Genomic DNA, 17,995 nt, shown 5'->3' with positions numbered 1-17,995 from the left:
AGAGGAGAATGAAGTTGCAGAAGGAGGGATATCCAGAAGAAACAAACTTCTCTAAAGTGGGGTACATCAGGAGAGTTTGGGAACCTGTTCCATAGGATTTTTAAATCAGTATGTCAAAACTACTAATTTAAGAGACAGTATTAATGAATTCACTGTATCAAATGTCACACAAGTTGAAAGAAGGAAATATGCTTGACGTAGCTTTACTCGGGATGGAGGGCATCTTTAGGCCTTACTGAATCGTAAGTAAAAAAAAGTTTCTCTCCTTTTTTATTATTTGGTAATACTTCTAACCTAAACAATACAGAACATCACGAACAGGCAAAATAATGGGGCAGATAATCCATCCCGATGCCAGCAATGAATTGGGATTTTTTCCAGGAATACCTGCAAAAGTCTCGGTTCCCAAGAAGGTGCCCATTCTTCACAGAAGCCAATGGACAGCAGAATTTTCAGAAGTTTCCATGCCTCCCACCAAGCCTACACCAGGTTAAATCTGCGTGAGTACTGTAGTCCCATTCAAATCAATGGGAGAAATCAGCTGCGAGATGAAAGTCAAGTGAAATGTTTTATTACTTAAGTTGATTTCAATGTTTTTAATTATTTTTAGCATGTATCTGTTTATAGACAACAGCATTGCTGGAGTTTTCTATGGCATAGTATAAACAAGTTATACCCTGACTTGGGAAAAAGATTCATCTTTGAGATAGACTGGATGTAAAATAGGGAGTTCAGGGCAAAGAGCAATATCAAGATTTTTCACCTCCTGCTCTGGTCTTGATGCCAAGCAGCTCCTCAGAACGGGGAGCTAGGAACCAGTTTGGCCAAATTGACCTTAGACTGATGGAAGATCCAAATCCACAAAACTAGCTGGACCAGACATTCAGGCTGACCTCACATTACTTGACAAGTGACAATGTTACTATGACAAAAATGGGTGCCACTGATCACATGCAGGTCCATTGATTAGTGATTGAATATTTAACATTAGCATCAGTCCTGGGAAAGAGAAACAATAGAGAGGCAGACTGAATGGAGCCTAGATTTCCTGCACCCACCTCATTTGGAAGGTTGCGTTCAAAGCCTTCTCTAAACCCATTATCTTTTGAACTGACTAGCAGTGGCCCCCCCACCTTTCTGTCCAATTGGTCAAGCTGAGAGAAGTTTCTGGAACATCACAGCAGAGGTATAACTAACTCCCATCGGCAAGCCAAAGCAGCAGCAACTCCACCCTGGTGGTCAGCAGTGAAGAATCTCAACCGCCAGCAGGGACTACAGCCAATGAAGGCCTAGTTTGAGGGCTCAAACCAAGGGATTAAAGACAGCACCAACTCCACCGAAGGTAGGAGATCAACCTTCATGAAGAGCAGGAACCCAGTGAAGACACCTGTGACCAGCCCTAAGCATCATGAATAATGTTTAGAACTCGCACAGAGCCCAAGTTAAGTATTGCATGATTATGTGCATGTGTGTATAAAGCCATGTTTGTACCAGGACCCAACTCGTGTCCTTTTGGTTGCTTCAAAATTATAAATCGCTCAAGTAAAGCACACTTAACTTTGTCAAAGTGCTCAGAAAGAATAGGAGCAACAGTCTGAATCTGCATCCATGGAGTTTCATTGGTATTACCAAAGGCATCTAGGTTGCACTAAAAGACTAAAGCTTTCTTTTGCCAACATAAGTTTTCCCAGAGCAACTGTCAACTAAATTAATTCAGTTCAACCATAGGTGGTGTCAAGTTCTGTGTCCAACAAATTAATTGTACATTAACACCTCACTGCTGTTCAGGGAACGGTAGTTTAATTCAAATTCCAGTCTGAAAAAGCATTATTTACTTTGCTTTGGTCTTGTTGGAACACTGACTGCTTCCCCAAAGTTCATTGCGTACTGAGGAAGACTTACAAGGCAGGATCCACTCCAACCATGAGAATTTTCCACAATGTACTTAATTAATATCTGGAATGGGTCTGTTGTCTAATGAGGAAACTTTGTCCAGGCTAGAAGTATTAAAATGTAAGAGATATCAAGTGGTCTCAACAGGATGGATATGGAGCGAATATTTCCTCTTGTTGGAAAATGTAGAAATAGGAATCAGAGACAGATGGAGCAAAATGCTTTTTCTCAAGGCACTGCAAATGTTTCAAACACTCTCCCTTAAAAGACAGTGGAAGCAGATTTTGAGTATTTTAATAGAAGGGTAGTTTCTTGACAAGCGGGCAGGCAGGTGAAAGGCCACTGGAGTTGAATAGAATGCAGAGTTGAGGTTACAATCAGATCGGCCACAACCTTATTAAATGGTGGAGCAGGATCGAGGAGTTTAGTGTTAAAAATACTCCGGCACCTAATTTGGGCACGTCATTTTGTAACATCAAATGTTGAGTGAGAAGGGTCAGAAGTCTTATTTTTTTTAAAAAACATTTCAAGATTCAAGAAAGAGTTTTAGAAATACCCAAGTATAGTACCATCACATGGCCCCCAGTGAACAGTTTGCTTTTGCTGTGCTGCAATTTTGCAAGCACATTAGAACCAAGATATCCTCGATCTTGTGGTGGATTACAGCCTGGTAAGAATCTTCCAGAAAGTATCCCCCACCATTTGTGTGAGGGTTAACTAAAGACACCATTTCAAGGGAGGGCTTTAGAGAAGCTAAAGGAGATGAAGAGCCTAAGTTTAGCAGAGTCTTCCAAGGACTCAGAGACTTGGAGCAATGGCCAGTTGAAGGCTACAATTAGAAGAAAAAACAATCTAATCATGATAATAATGACTTTTGAGCTTAAGCAAATGGCCATTTTATGGCCTAATCATCGACCATTACTGGCCACGTCCTTATACCTTGTATCAATTATTATGCACATTCTTTAATCTTTTCCAAGCTTAAGCAAAACCTGTATAGGACTCCTCACAAGATTACAATTATATTGAAATAGACTGCTGTTGACCAAAATGTCAACAGCTATTATTAATTTTCTCAATCCATCTTGGCTACCTAAATGAAACCAGAGAATTCCTGTAAAAAGTATTATAATATCAGGTGATAGCAGGGATGCAAGAGGTACTGAGTTACCTACTGGATTCACAGTCTGCCCATAAGATATGAGGTAATGCTCTAAAACGGTGTTTGACCATCACACTCACAAAGGCTCTGAGGGCTACCTCAGGAGGATAGCGAGTTAAGTTTAATTCCATTTTTGATGAAAATAGCTAAAAGGATTTGATACAACGCTATGAAACAAGTGATGGCGATCAAGAAAAACTTGTCTCCTAACAAAGACTATAAAAACAATTGTGTAGTCTCAGATTAATGCTTTCAGTGCCATCCTTTGGCTACTAGATGAAGTGTTAGTAAAAACAATTCGGATCCAGGACAGAAGAACCATGGATAATCTTGATTGCATCCTCTCTCTTCTGATGACAAACCACCTGGTGTTTCTCAGGAGTCTCAGCAGATGCCCGCAAACGCAAAAAAAATCAGTAAACAGTATCAAGCTGCCCACACAAATAATGAGTAAACAGCCTGATGCTAAAGAATTCCAATGAGAAAAAGAACACCTTGGTTCTAATAGGCTCACAGTATCTCATCACAGCCAAGCACTTGGAATCTTAGCTCTCAGATCATCTTAGCATGTGAACAAGTTATCAGAGTCACAACCAGGACTAATCATTACAGGACACACAAAGAGACTGCAGATGCAGGAAAATCTGGAGCAACACACCACACACACACTGCTGGAGGAACTGAGCAGTTCAGACAGCATCTATGGAGGGAAATGGACAGTCGAGTATTTCAAGCAGAGTCTTGGCACAAAACGGCAACTGTCCATTTCCCTCCATAGATGTTGCCTAACCCACTGAGTTCCTCCAGCAGTTTGTGGGTTGCACCAGGACTAAATCATTGAAGTATCAATGCTCAAGTCCATGCACAGTAAAACAGCTTTGCTATACAAAGCGAGTGCTATACAAAAATGCCTGCCCATTCATTATCGAATTTGAGAAGTGGTTTGTACAAAAGTTTGGAACAGAATGTGGTTGCTTTATGTTTCTTTGCTGAACTCTTGTGAAGTGTTATTGTAAGTCAGCAGCATGGCTGAAAATCGGTAGCACTGGTTATCTTCTTTAGTCTAGCATTCAATGTTCCTCACATCTCTTCTTTGCCCCACTCCTATATTACTTTTACCTCCTACAATACCTCAGCTGTAAGCAGAAACACAATTCTGCTCTGATGACAACTAATGAAGAAACCTCCATGGCACAGAAGTGAAAATATATATACTTCCCTCCCTGAAAGGCGTTATGTAGAATCCTCTTTTAGATAAACAGCTGAAAAAAAATGTTTCCAATAACTTCAATCATAACTCTTTCAGACAAAGTTTATGAACATTCGAAGCTTGCAACTTGACCACTTTTGATATCTGAAAAGTAGTGCTTGTAACGTATCCATCTTTCAAACGGATTATCTAAGGAATAGTGCAGTTTTTGTCCAAATGGCACAGTTTCTCAGAGAGCAACTTGGCCCTCAATAAAAGTATAATATGCATGTAACAATGGAAGGTAGTACCTCTTCTGTCAGCTGCCAATTATACTAGAATTTAGCATGATTTTAGAACTGATGGAACTCTGAATTATTTCAGAATCTCAATATTCTGTGTATAACTTGAACAAAAAGATAGGAACATTGCACCAACTAGCTTTGTTTAACTGAAAATCCTTATTTTGCATTCCTGGAAAAGCCCTCAACTTGAACCAGAAACATATTACTGCTCCAAATCATCATGTCCATGGCATAAATAGCACAAATTATGTTCAATGAAGATTTGTCTTCCCAAGTAGACATAAACGAACCCTTGGGACTCTTTCCAAATAATTTCAATCCCAGTGCATCAGGGTAATGCTCCTTGGTGTTCTGCCAAGATTCATCCCTCAACCGACATCATCAAATCAGATCTGTTCAATAATACTGTAACAATAATGCCAAGTTAGACAACTTAATATGCTTGAGAACTGAACTGAATGACCATTTTGTGGGGCACCTCTACATCAAGATTATGAACAGCAAATATAGTTTACGAAAATGAATGCAGCACAATTAAACCATTTTTCATGGAATATTTATGGCTCTTAAAATTTAAGGGAAATTATGCAGGGTGGCATAGCTAGTAGAGCAGATACCTCACAGGTCCAGTGACCCATGTTCAATCCTGACCTCCACCGCTTCCCAAATTTGTACATTCTCCTTGTAACCATGGGGGTTTCTTCCAAGTGCTGCAGTTTTCTCCCACATCCCAAAGATGGGTGGGCTTGGAGGTGAATTTGCCAGTGTAAGCTGCCCCTAGTGTACAGCTGAGTGTTAGAATCTGGGGAGGTTGACGAGAACACGGGAAGAAAAGGGATTAGTGTAAATGGGTGTTTGATGGTCAGCGCAGATTCAGTAACCATAGTGCTATACGACTGACTCTAAAATGAATTAGAAACTTATTAATTCTCTCCATATTGCAAACTTTAAATATATTCTGATGCAAATCTACTGAGGTTTTATCTTTACACTGCACAAGACACCGTTTCCCAATTTATTGAAACTAACAAAACAGACACTCCTCGGGACATTAATGTATAATTTTATGCTTTTAACTCACTTCCTGCGGTGGCTTTGAATGAACTCATTGTTCATTGTCATTATTAATGACAGACTGGCACAATATTACATAACTCAAACACCCATTTGAAAACTCTTATAAATCTTCAAATAATGCATCCTTTGCCAATAAACACTAGTAAGTGTCAAGCCATACAAACGAAAGGTCTTCTAGAAAGGCAGAGGTTTCACTTGCACAGAACTCTACATTACATAGCAGAAAATTGTCACAAAAGAAAAATCTACATTACAATTGTAAAAAGTTTAAAGGATTTCTGATCCATCTCCTTTATATCACCATCCAACCCTATGGGTATTTCAAACTTGGGGGCCCTGATTTAAGGCCATGAAGGATATTCTGTGGAAGCAAACAATCGAAATTAAAGGACTCGTAAGCACTAGCACATTACACCAGAGTGGGGCTGAAGCAGAGTTGGGCAGCTGGCCCCCAGCAACAGGCGTAGGTCTAATCACTTTAGTAATTAAATGGTACTGCATCCTACAGTAACACTTAAACTACTTAGAAGGCAATTTCATAAAGATATGTTACTGCTTCTTTCCCATTCATCTTGGAAATATGCACTTAATCGGTGTGAATTGATATGCACTGTACAAAGGTATCATTCACAATATTATCTGAAATAATTAAACCACATTCAAAAGGTAACTAACAATATTAAAAGCTAATGTTTCATTATAAATGTGGATTTTTAGAAAGTAAGGAAAATTTTTAAAGACTAGCAAGATCTCTAGAAGGGATAAACTTATTTTCAAAGACTAAACCAATATCACGGCTGAGTTAATGACCACCACAGACCACAAACACCTAATGCAGCCTGATGGAAACTTCACAGCCCCTACAATACAATTTCTGACACCAAGACAGCTCCAAATCATTCACAGAGTGTGCAGCCCTTTCCTAATTTTGCTCTGCTTTCAATACCATGGAATACTACTCCCCTCTACAATCCATGAGGCTGGCCATTCATCATTCTAAACCTAATTCAAAGTAGTCAGTACATCTCACTTTCTTTACTCACCTCTCAGCCACATCTACATGCTACACCACAATGGTGTTTGCGAGAAAGGGCATTCACACATGCATCAAAGACAGTTACATTTTAACTCCCTTCAAGGCCAGTTGAAACACAAAAGGTTATCGACTAGTGAGGGTAGAAATAGGGGGAAAGGACAGATGAACGCATGGATACAGTGCTGGTGCCGAAGGGAGAGCTTTTGGTACTTGGGTCATTGGGATCGCTTCTGGGGTAGGTGGGACCTGTACAAAAAGAGATCTAAACTAGAGGGGGAAATCAATATCCTTAGAGGTTGGCTCATGCTACTTGAAGGGGTTTAAACTAATTTGTGAGGGGGATGGGAAGCACTGTAGCAGTGCAGCAGGTGGAGAGAAAAATGTAGAGGTTAAGTCAAGCAAGTCCAGTGGTGGAGCAGACAGAGGCAGTTTAGGGAACATAGGAGGGCTGACAGGCTCAACGGCATCTTCTTTCATAATAGAAGCCTCACTTGTAATTCAGATGCACTTAGAGCACAATCAGGACTTGGAATGAATTACTGTAATCACAGAAATGTGGTTAAGGGAAGGGCAGGATCAGCAGCTTAATGTTCCAGGGTAGAGACGTTTCAGACATGACAGAGGAGAACGTAAAAGAGGAAGGGGCGTCACACTATGATTACTGAGAACATAACGGTAGTAATTAAAGAGGATATCCTGCAAGGACTGTCCAGTGAGGCCATAAAGAGAACTTAGAATAAAAGAGGGGTGATCACTTTGCTGGAGTTACACTACAGACCTCACAATAGTAATCAGGAATTAGAAGACATGCAAGCAAATCACAGCAGGGTGCAAGAGCAAAAGGACTATAGAAGTGGGGGACTTTAACTTTCGTAATATTGACTGGAATTGCCTCAGTGCAAGGGGTTTAGATGGGGTGGAATATGTTTGCATTCAAATAAGTTATTTGATACAACATATAGAGTCCTACTTGAGACAGGGTAGTACTCGTCAGAAGATGAAACTGGGCAGGTGGTGGGAGTGTCACTGGAGGGAGTGTTACTTCAGGAACATTGAGAACAGTGACTATAATTCTGTAAGTTTCTAATTTTGGAAAGCAGTAAGGTTGGATGTCAAGATAAGGTCATGAATTGGGGAGTAGGGGGGGCCGGGGAGCATGATTTCAATAGCGTAAATGAGGAGCTGGCAGAAGCAGATTGGGATCAATTTTGGTTCCCTAAACTGCTTGCAGATAAAACAACTTGACAAATGGGAGTCTTTTAAAAGGAAATTAGTAAGAATTCAGGGCCAGTATTTTTTCGGCAAGGGTGAAAGGCAAAGATACCAAGATTCGGGAAACCTTGAATGACAAAGGAAATTGAAGGTTTGATCAGGGAAAACAAAAAGAGGGGAAACGGAAGGCAGCATAAACAACTAGGATCAAGGGAGTCTCTTGAGAAATATAGTGCATAGGTAAGAACTTAAATTAGGAGACAAAAGGGGTCATGAAATATCTATGGCAAGATTAAGATTTATTTATATTTGGAAAGGCAGGGGCTGATCGGGGATAGTCAGCATGGCTGTGTGAGGGGGGAAATCCTACCTCATTAATTTGAGTTCTTTTTTTAAAGAAAGTAACTAAGAAGATTGATGAAGGTAGGACAGTGGATGTCTATTTAGACTTCAGAAAGGCATTTGGCAAAGTCCCAGAAGTTTAAGGCATATAGGATCCAAGCCAAGCCGACTAATTTGATCCAAAACTGCATTAGTGATAGGAGGCAGAGGGAAGGATGTTTTCCCAAATGAAAGCCCGTGTTACCAATGGTGTACTGTAGGGATTGGCGTTTGTGATATATATTGTAACAAATTATATGTGAATGTAGGAGGTACAATTAATAAGTTTGCTGATGGCATGGATAGCGAAGAAGGTTGTCTAAGGGTAGAGCAGGATCTAGATCAGATAGAGTTGGATGTAGCATTGGCAGATGGAATTTAATCCTGACAAGTGCAAGGTGATCCACTTTGGGAAGTCACATAGGGATAGGATATGACAATAAAGAGTAGATCATCAAAGAATATTGATGAACATGGAGTTCAAGTCCACAGTTCCCTAAAATTGGCAACACAGGTGGATAGAATGAAGAAGACATATGCCATGCTCACCTTCACAGATCAGGGCATAGAATATAAATGTTAATAATTACGTTGCCACTTCACATAACACTAGTTAGACCTCACTTGAAGTAGTGTGTGCAGTTCTGGGCAACACGTCATAGGAGGAATATGGTTGCAATGGAGAGAATGCAGAGAAGATTCACCGGGATCTTGACTGAGTGGAGGACTTCCATTATGGGGAGATATTGGATAGGCTGTATCATTTCCCAGAGTGAAGGAGGCTGACGGGGTGACCTGACGGAGGTATACGATACAGATAGGGTAGATAGTCAGAATCTTTCCCAATGGTAGGAATATTGAAAGCGCAAGAGCATAGTTTTAAGGTGAGAGATCTGAGATGGTTGGTATCTGGAACTTGCTGCCTACTGTGGGCAAATGGGATTAATGAAGATGGGCAATAAGGTCAGTATGGACATGGTGGGCCAAAGAGCCCATTTTTGGATTCGATGCGCCTTTTCTAATGTGGTTTATCTTTAAGCTCAACGATTTTAAATTCAAAATCTGCACATCTGTGAATGAAACATTTTTAATTTTCTATGTTTCTCTTAAATTGCAATCTCCTATTGATTCAGTTCAATTTCCTCTTCAATCAGTTACCTTGGGGAAGACAGGGCCATGAAGGAAATTTATGAATTGCACTACTAAGGGAACGATGCACAGTTGGAGGTGCCATTTTTTCAGTGAGATGTTAAACGTACTGAGCTTACACTACAGGGAAGGGCATTGCTCCTAGTCACTGCCACTGTTGTCCTGTAGCAAATACAAGCACATCCTAATACCATGTTATACAATGTGGTGCATAAACAGAGCCTGCATACATAATAATTTGGGGGAAAAAAGCATTCCCAAGCATCCAGAGAGTCAAAAATCTCTGAACTCATGCTGCAGTTGAAAACTGAATTTAAAAAATTAATTAGAAATTTGGGTTCTTGCAAATCTAACACCCATTTGAAGCACAGTTAATTTCCCAATATAAATAACTTTTTACTCAAGTCATCAAAGTGATGAAACGTTGAGTAGTTTCCAACTGGAATCATTTCAACTGGCTCTGGTTAAAATAAATCAGAAAATATTGGAAATATTCAGGTCAGGCACCTCCATGGATTGAAAAACAGTTCATATTTCAGATCAAAGACCCTTCTTCAGAGCACTTTCACCTGTTTCTCTTTCCACAGATGCTACCCAACTTGTTGAGTGTTTCTGGCATATTCTGTATTTATGTCAGGTTTCCAGCATCTGCAATACTTTTTAAAATGTCATTTATTAATGAAAGGTTGTTGAGCTGAATCATCTAAATCCCTGGAATGGTACGGGACTTGTTAAGCACTTTTATTTCAGCTTTACGTAGAATCATGCAGTACAGAAACTTGCCCTTTCATCCCACTTTATCCATGCTGACTGCTATACCTACTGTATGCTAATCCCATTTGCCTGCATCAGGCCCATATTCCTCCACACCAAATAGAGATTTGATCAAAGTTACACACCACTCATTTGGTACCCATCAACTAGTAAACATCCAAAGCATTTCACAAGAACATTATCAAAATTTGACACTCAACTACTTGAATTAAAGACTTAAACTCACATAGCATTTATGACTCAAGGTTATCTCAGAGTGTTTTACAGCCAATGAAGTACTTTGAAGTTTAGTCAATACTGTAATGTTGGAAACAGAGCAGCCCCTTTGAGGAAACATCAACTGATAATGCTCAGTTGACTTCAAATATTTTGACTTCGGAATAAATACTGGCCAAACCATCAGGGATAACTGTTCCCTCTTTGAAGACAGACCAGGTCTGTTTAACAGCAACTAACAAATGGCACGTTCAACCAGGTTTCATTCACTCACTAACGTGATTTAGATTCAGCCTAGATTAATATGCTCAAGAGCATGCCTTGAACTCAAAGCTAATGATTCAGCAACTGAGCCATTCCAGATACGCAAGAAGAAATTTAGGCTGGCAATCAAACACTTCATTAAAGGGTTGGGTTTTAAAGAGCATCTTAAGCTAGTAAAGATCATGTGTGAGGCAAAGAAATGTAAAGAGAGAACAGCAGAGCTCAAGATCTGAGTAATCAAAAGATATGGCTGCCATTGATGGAGCAAATGAAACCAGGAACGTAGAAAAGGCTTGAATTGTATAATCACAACCAATCTTGCATTATGCGAGGGTGAGGAGGTTATAAAGATAGTCATTTATATCTCACGATTCCCTTACAGTACAAAATCTATCAAACTATGTCTCAAATATAATCAGTGACATGATCTGCCACAGTCTCCTTGTGTATGAAATTTCTTTACCCTCTGGATAAATACATTTCTTCTCACTCATGTCCTCAATGGAAACCCCCTATATTCAATTTCTAGATCCCCCAGTCAGGAGAAAGATCATCATTGCAACACTGCATCAACCTCCCCAAGAATGTTTTGCTTAAATATGATCACATCTCATTCTTCTAAACTAAGTACAGTATAGGCCAATTCTGCTTCATTTCACACATGATGAAAGACCCCACCCGAACAATCAATCTGATGAAATAAGAACAAAAAACGCTGTATACACTCAGCAGGTCAGACAGTATCTGTGGAGAAACAGAATTAACGTTTCATGTTGATGACCTATATCAGAACCATAGTCAGCAATCTGAAATGTTAACTGTTTCTCTCTCCAGACGTTACCTTATCTGCTGAATATCCCCAGCATTTTACCCTTTATTTCAGACTTCCAGCATCTGCAGATTGGTTTTTTTGCTTTTCAATGCAGTGAACTTTGATACACCCTGCAGCAAGTGGAGAGGGAGACTATATTTATACACAATATTTCAGGTGCAGTCTCGCCTTGGCCCTATGTAAAATTTCAGTGAGACTGCTTTACTCCTGTAAATCCTCATGGTAAAGACCAATACACCATCTGCCTTACTAAGTGATTGCTATATCTGCATACCAACTTTCAGGGATTCACCTACCTCTGAACACCAACATCTTTCAATCACTTACCTTTTTAAAAAAAAATTATTTTAACTGAAGTACATGGCCTTGCATTTTTCCACATTATATTCCATCTGCCGTGCCCTCATGCATTAACCTAGCCTGAAGCCTCTCTGCATCTTTCTTCACAGCTCGCAGTGCCACCTACACATGTATCAACAACAAACATGGACGCATTGCACTTGGTCTGCTCACTCAAATCATTGATATAATTTGAGAATAGCTTGGCTCCCACTGCCAATCCCTGAAGCAAGCCAGTAGAAATTCTAAGCCAATAAGAAATTCTAATCTGTCACAGGCAAATTCATAATAGCAATTATAAATGCATGATTTTTGATAATAGCAAATTTGAAAATCAACTGCTAAAACTGCTATATGTACTAGCAAATTCAATGCAATTCAAGATCCTATGCATGCCTCATTAAGGGCAAATTCATCAGTAGACTTGGGTTCGAATTCTATTTGGACCAACAGGATGATTAACCGGTTGTCAGAATTCTATATTAAACAACTGTAAAAGATTCAACATAGTAAGTTTGTGTGTCAAGGTCCAAAACACAAATTAGCACATCTTCTAGAGAATGACAATCAGTTGATTCAAAAATCACTGCTGCCGTAGTCAATGTAACTCTGCTCTGCATCTGGATTGCATTATACCAAGAGGAAAGTTTTCAATTACATACATGTAAAGAAATATGACACTTGTTACTACTAAAAGGAGTATGATAATTGCCATAGTTTTACAGAATATTAAAGTGTGGGACAAAAGTGAAGAGTCCTATTTGGCTGGCTACTAATACGTGATACAGAGAACATAGCTGGGAGTTTTACTCTACAACAGGAATTCTGCAGTAAAAAGGATGCTTATTAGTCACCATGTTTGCCAAGCTCAGAAATAATTCAGTTTCCATACAAGCTGCAAGTATGTCTTTAACTGTTGTCAACAGCAGATAACTTTGCCATTTAACATTTAAAGTCATTTATTTAAAATTATAAAAGAAAAATATCAATTCAATCATTCCAACATGCTATTAATGGCATAAAATCAGAGGTATCAACTGTATTGGTTGAATGAACATTTACCTGATAATTATCGTTATCCAATTTGAATGACACCTTTCAGGAGTTATGCAAGATTATTTTGTTCAATAGCTGTACATTTGCTCCGAAATGAAACTAAGCCACTCAAAATACCGCTATACAATCAGCATGTCTTTTTCCCCAATAGTGCTTGGTTTATAAAGCCGGAACGACAGGCGTGTTCCTTAGTTGTCTTACCAATTGTGATTTTAGAAGAGAAAAAATTGTTAGCCTCGGTTAACTATGTTCTGCAAACAAATATTAATTTGCAGACTTATCATTCAGAAATAAAAACTTACCGGAACGCACACATAAAATTAAAGGATTCTTGCAACCGGGGGGACATTAAGAACCTGTCATTCACGAAGGCCTCACACCTATCCCAGGAACAGAGATTTTTAAACGATAGATTTTAGAGTGAAAAGCCTATCAGGACCCATCCTGCTGCCGGTGGAAACTGCACTTTCAGTGCGGTGCCAGGAAACCTGCGACTCCTGGGGCTCAGGCGGAGCAGCCCCTGCAACTTTACGGTGCAACGCTGCCGTTTCGTGCTTTATTTGCGTTCACCCCTGCTTTACCTTTCTTCTGCTGTGTGCACGGTCCCTGCTGCGGCCGGACGGCGACAGAAGCCGGAGGGGGGGGGGGGGGGGGGGGGGGAAGGGGGGCCAGGCACGGAAAGCCGCGACCGAGCGAACCAGCTCACCGCTCTGCAGACCCCGAGCCTCCCCCTGACGTTCAAAGCCGAGAGTGTTTGTCTCTCCTTTCCTTCGTCTCTGCCCCCGATGAAAGAGGAGGGAGAGGAGGAGGAAGAGGAGGAGGAGGAGGGGGGGAGGGGGAAGGAAGATGAAGACGGACCGACGGAGCGCGAGCCCAGCAACAGATCCCGCGCGCACGCGCAGTCACCGCCAGTCGCCCCGCGCGCACGCGCCGAGGCCCCACCCCCTCACACCGGCCGGGTGCGGAGTCTGCGCCTTGTCGCCGCGACCCTTGACTCCGCTCGCCGAGCGGCCAATCATGGAGCGAGGGAGAGCGCGCCGGCGCACCAGCTCCTCCCTCTCTCCCCCCTCCCCCTTCCTCCCTCTCTCTTCCTCCCCTCTCCCCCTCCTCTCCCCTCCTCCCCCTCCTCTCCCCCTCCTCCCCCCCCTCCCCCCCTCCCCCCCTCCCCTCTCCCTCCCCTCCCTCTCCCCTCCTCCCCCTCCTCCCCTCCTCCCCCTCCTCCCCTCCCTCCCCTCCTCCCCTCCCTCCCTCTCTCTTCCTTCCCTCTCTCCCCTCCCTCTCTCTCCTCCCTCTCTCCCCTCCTCCCTCTCTCCCTTCCCCCTCCCCCCTTCTCCCTCCCCCCCTCTTCCCTCCCTCCTCCCCCCCTCTTCCCTCCCTCCTCCCCCCTTTTCCTTCCCCCTCTTCCCTTCCCCCCTCCCCCCTTTTCCTTCCCCCTCTTCCCTTCCCCCCCTTTGCCCCCCCCCCCCCTTCTCCCTTCCCTCCCTCCCCTCCCCTCCCTCCCCTCCCCTCCCTCCCCTCTCTCCCCTCCCCTCCCTCCCCTCTCTCCCCTCCCTCCCCCCTCCCCCCCTCCCTCCCCGCCCTCCCCCCCCCTCCCCCCTCCCCCTTCTCTCCCCCTCGCTCCCCCTCCCCTCCTCCCCCTCCCTCCCCTCCCTCCCCTCCCCCTCCCCTCCCCCTCCCTCCCCTCCCTCCCCTCCCCTCCCTCCCCCTCCCTCCCCCTCCCCCTCTCCCTCCCCCTCCCTCCTCCTCTCCCTCCCCCTCTCCCTCCCCCTCCTCTTCCTCCCCCCTTCCTCCCCTCCTCTTCCTCCCCCCCTTCCTCCCCTCCTCTTCCTCCCCTCCTCTTCCTTCCCCCCCTTCCTCCCCTCCTCTTCCTCCCCCCCCTTCCTCCCCTCCTCTTCCTCCCCTCCTCTTCCTTCCCCCCCTTCCTCCCCTCCTCTTCCTTTCACCCCCCCCCCCCCCCCCGCCGCAGGGCGATCGGAGCACTCGGTCCTGTTGCGGAGGTCCCGGGTTGAGTGACAGCTCCGCTGGGGTGCACGCTGCTGCGCTTCAGTCGCCAGTCTGGTCTTGCAAGCTGAAGTGCAATCGGGGGATATGGAATTTGTTTTTCCAAACGGGCATGCAGGGCTCTGTAAAGCTCTTCATTGCCATCGGAAGTTTCACTTGATAAGAAATAAATCCTTCAAATGCAGATCACAGTATTAATCCGGATGCAATTAATTCATTGCACGGTGTCGTTACTGCACCATTCGAATGACTTCGTGGTGCCGACTTCAAGTGCGGGGACTTTCACTCGATCTGCACAATAAACTTAGTTCACAGTTGCATAGAATTTTTAACCACTACGTTATGCAGGAAGAGGACAAAGGAGGTTTATGATAATGACACACGGCCTGGAGAAGTTTAATTAAGGAAGAAAATGGATTGGCTGAGGTGGTTTAAAATGGGGGAGAATGAGGTGACAGTTAATTGATGAATAAAATCTTAAGGGGGTTGCGTAAAAGGAAAACTAAAGACCTGTTTCCCTTTAGTTGAAAAAATAAGAACCGGGAACATTGGTTTAACACAATTGGTAACAGAATTAGAGGGATGTGGATTTCTTTTTCCCCACTCATAACATACTGGAACTCACCGCACAAAAGGTTGAACATCTTCATAACTTTTAAAGAAAAAACTACTTGGATTTAGTCATTAAATACTGTAAACTGCAATGTTAAGTATTCAGAGTTGTAAATGGGATTAGGCTGGACAACTCTTTATAGAGTTATATCGCACAGAAAAAGGGCCACAACCATTAAGTACCAATTCACATTAACCCCATTTTAGTCACCTGGTCTTCACAAGAACTCACCCCAGATTCTATGGTTTACCTACACAACAGGGACAAATTACAATGGCCAATTAACTCGTCAACCCACACCACCTTGGAATGAGGGGAAACCAGAGCACCCAGAGGTTGTCCACACAGGTCCAGGGAGAACATGAAAACTCCACACACAGTACCAGAGATCAGATTTAAACCTGAGTCACTAAAGCTGTGAGGCTAAGGTTAGGCCGGTGTGCTGCCACAATTGGTAAATATAGACATGATGCATGTCACATCTTTCTGACCCAAAAATGTTTACTATAAGATTCTATGATTTCAGGGTTTTCATTCCATGATTTGGTGTGGAACCTTATTTTGCAACTTGATCACTTTTTGTAAAGTTTACTTCTTCCTGAAGCTAGATGCATTGCAGGTGCATCCCTATTAGATTCTACCCCATGTAACTTTCAAAGCTATCATTGCCTTCTTTTTTCAAAATAAAACTCTCCTTGTGCATTCTTTTGTCATGCTTATATTTGGCTGGAGTAGGTTCTGCATTTGTTCAGAATCAGATTTATTATCACTGACATATGTCATGAAATTTGTTGTTTAGCGGTAGCAGTACAGTGCAAAGACATGAAATGACTATAAATTACTAAATAAATAAATATAGTGTGGGAAAAAAATGGAATAACAAAGTAGTGTCCCCATGAACCGTTCAGAAATCTGATGGCAGAGGAGAAGAAGCTGTTCCTAAATATTCACCATTTACCAGGAGACAGTGTTGCTCAGGAAGGTGGAGGAATTCATTCTTATTTGCACACTGCACATGTAATATCTGTAGTAGCTGAACGTTGTGCTGTGATTCCAAAAACAGGCTCCCTTAATGGAAATGAATTCAGGAACCACAATAGAAAATACAAACACCTCTATGTTGTGCACTTTATTCATGAATCAAGGACAAACATCAACCTATAGATCTTTGACCTTGTGCAGTAAAACTATACATTCCTACAAAATTTTGCTGCCCATCTGTTGATATGGCACAATCAAGATTTACATAACCAAATTATTTAAATAGCTTACACCAGATTTTTTTTACAGTGAGTTGAGTTCATCCACAATGGTCACCTCACACAATTCTTTCTGTGAACATCTTAAAATGTAAGAAATAAAAGCAGGAATAACCAGCCCCTTATTTTCAGGCACTGACCTTTTATTCCAGCCAGGGGAAATATAGTTCCTGCATCTATTCTGTTAAGTTCCATTAGAATTTGTATGTTTTAATGATCATTCAAACTCAAGAGAATATCAGTCCAAACTGCTTAATCTCTCCTCAGATCTCTCCACCTTAAGTGTGTCTATCTATATTTGGTAGGTATTTCCTCAGGAAAATAATGGCAAATATATAGTGGAATAGATCACTGCCTTAATTCCCATCCAACCTGCAAGGAAATTAGACAGGAAGAAGAAGAAAATCCAAGCTAATATTGTAAGATAATGTTCCTAAATTAGTTAAAATATGTTTCTATTAATATTTAGCTTTTAATATTATTTAGCTTTTCAGAAAGTTTTTCATTGTACACATACTTCACTGTACTTGTGCACATGGCAATAAACTCAGCTTGATTAGTTTTGAAATTACATTCCTGATACTGAAGAGTCATTCTTACTTTCTTTTGCACCGTATGCTATGCCCGGCTTGAGTGTTGGCCAAGTAACCACTGAGGGGTTTTACTGGAGAACGATGGGGAGGATGTGGGGTGGGGGGGGGGGGGGTAGGGGGAAGCAGTGGCAGTGAGAATGAAACACACTTTGATTTTTCTCCTCCTGGTAGAAAAATGCTTTATTGCAAGGTGAGCCTTTCTCCACTGGTCTTGCACAAGATTACAAACTCTCAGTATGGAGATATACATGTACAAAATCAGATTCCACAACATGATAGCACAAAACATCAGTGCACAAGCAAGTGCCACCTTGTAATCCAAGTCAAAAATTTTTAAGTTATTATTACTATGAGCTTATTATTATAACACAGTCAGTAATTTGATTCACTGGTACTTTGAAAATCTTTGATCAAAACAAATCTCAAACAATCCTGTGAGACTCCAAGAAAGGTGAGAGGAGATAATGTAATAATATATAGATCATACACTCTTCTACCTAAATACATAAGGTTTATTTGGTATGGATTTTGAAATGGATGGCAAAGATAAAATTAGCTGTTTTAAACTGAGCAAAAGTAATGAAAGAAAGATAAGAAGCATTCATGTTTTGAAAGAATACATTATTCCGATAATTTATTTGAAA

At 41.8% G+C, this 17,995-nt stretch overlaps 1 protein-coding gene across 6 annotated transcripts in view; it reads right to left on the bottom strand.

Annotated features, from left to right (window-relative positions):
- The window catches only part of LOC127580390 (transcriptional regulator QRICH1-like), a 29,403-nt gene extending 15,464 nt beyond the window's left edge, over nt 1–13,939 (bottom strand). The window contains exons 1-3 of one of the 6 annotated variants that reach the window (XM_052033778.1): nt 13,188–13,450; nt 12,892–13,081; nt 388–541 (exon numbers count right to left, since the gene is read on the bottom strand). The gene's annotated coding sequence lies outside the window, so the exon portion shown is untranslated. The other 5 variants (XM_052033779.1, XM_052033782.1, XM_052033781.1 and 2 more) reach the window with 5 other exon arrangements.
- Between the last annotated feature and the right edge of the window lie 4,056 nt (nt 13,940–17,995).

This window comes from Pristis pectinata, chromosome 19, assembly GCF_009764475.1.
Source record: "Pristis pectinata isolate sPriPec2 chromosome 19, sPriPec2.1.pri, whole genome shotgun sequence".
NCBI lineage: Eukaryota > Metazoa > Chordata > Chondrichthyes > Rhinopristiformes > Pristidae > Pristis > Pristis pectinata.
Note: the sequence above shows the minus strand (reverse complement) of the source record. Positions and strands in the feature narration are given on the sequence as shown.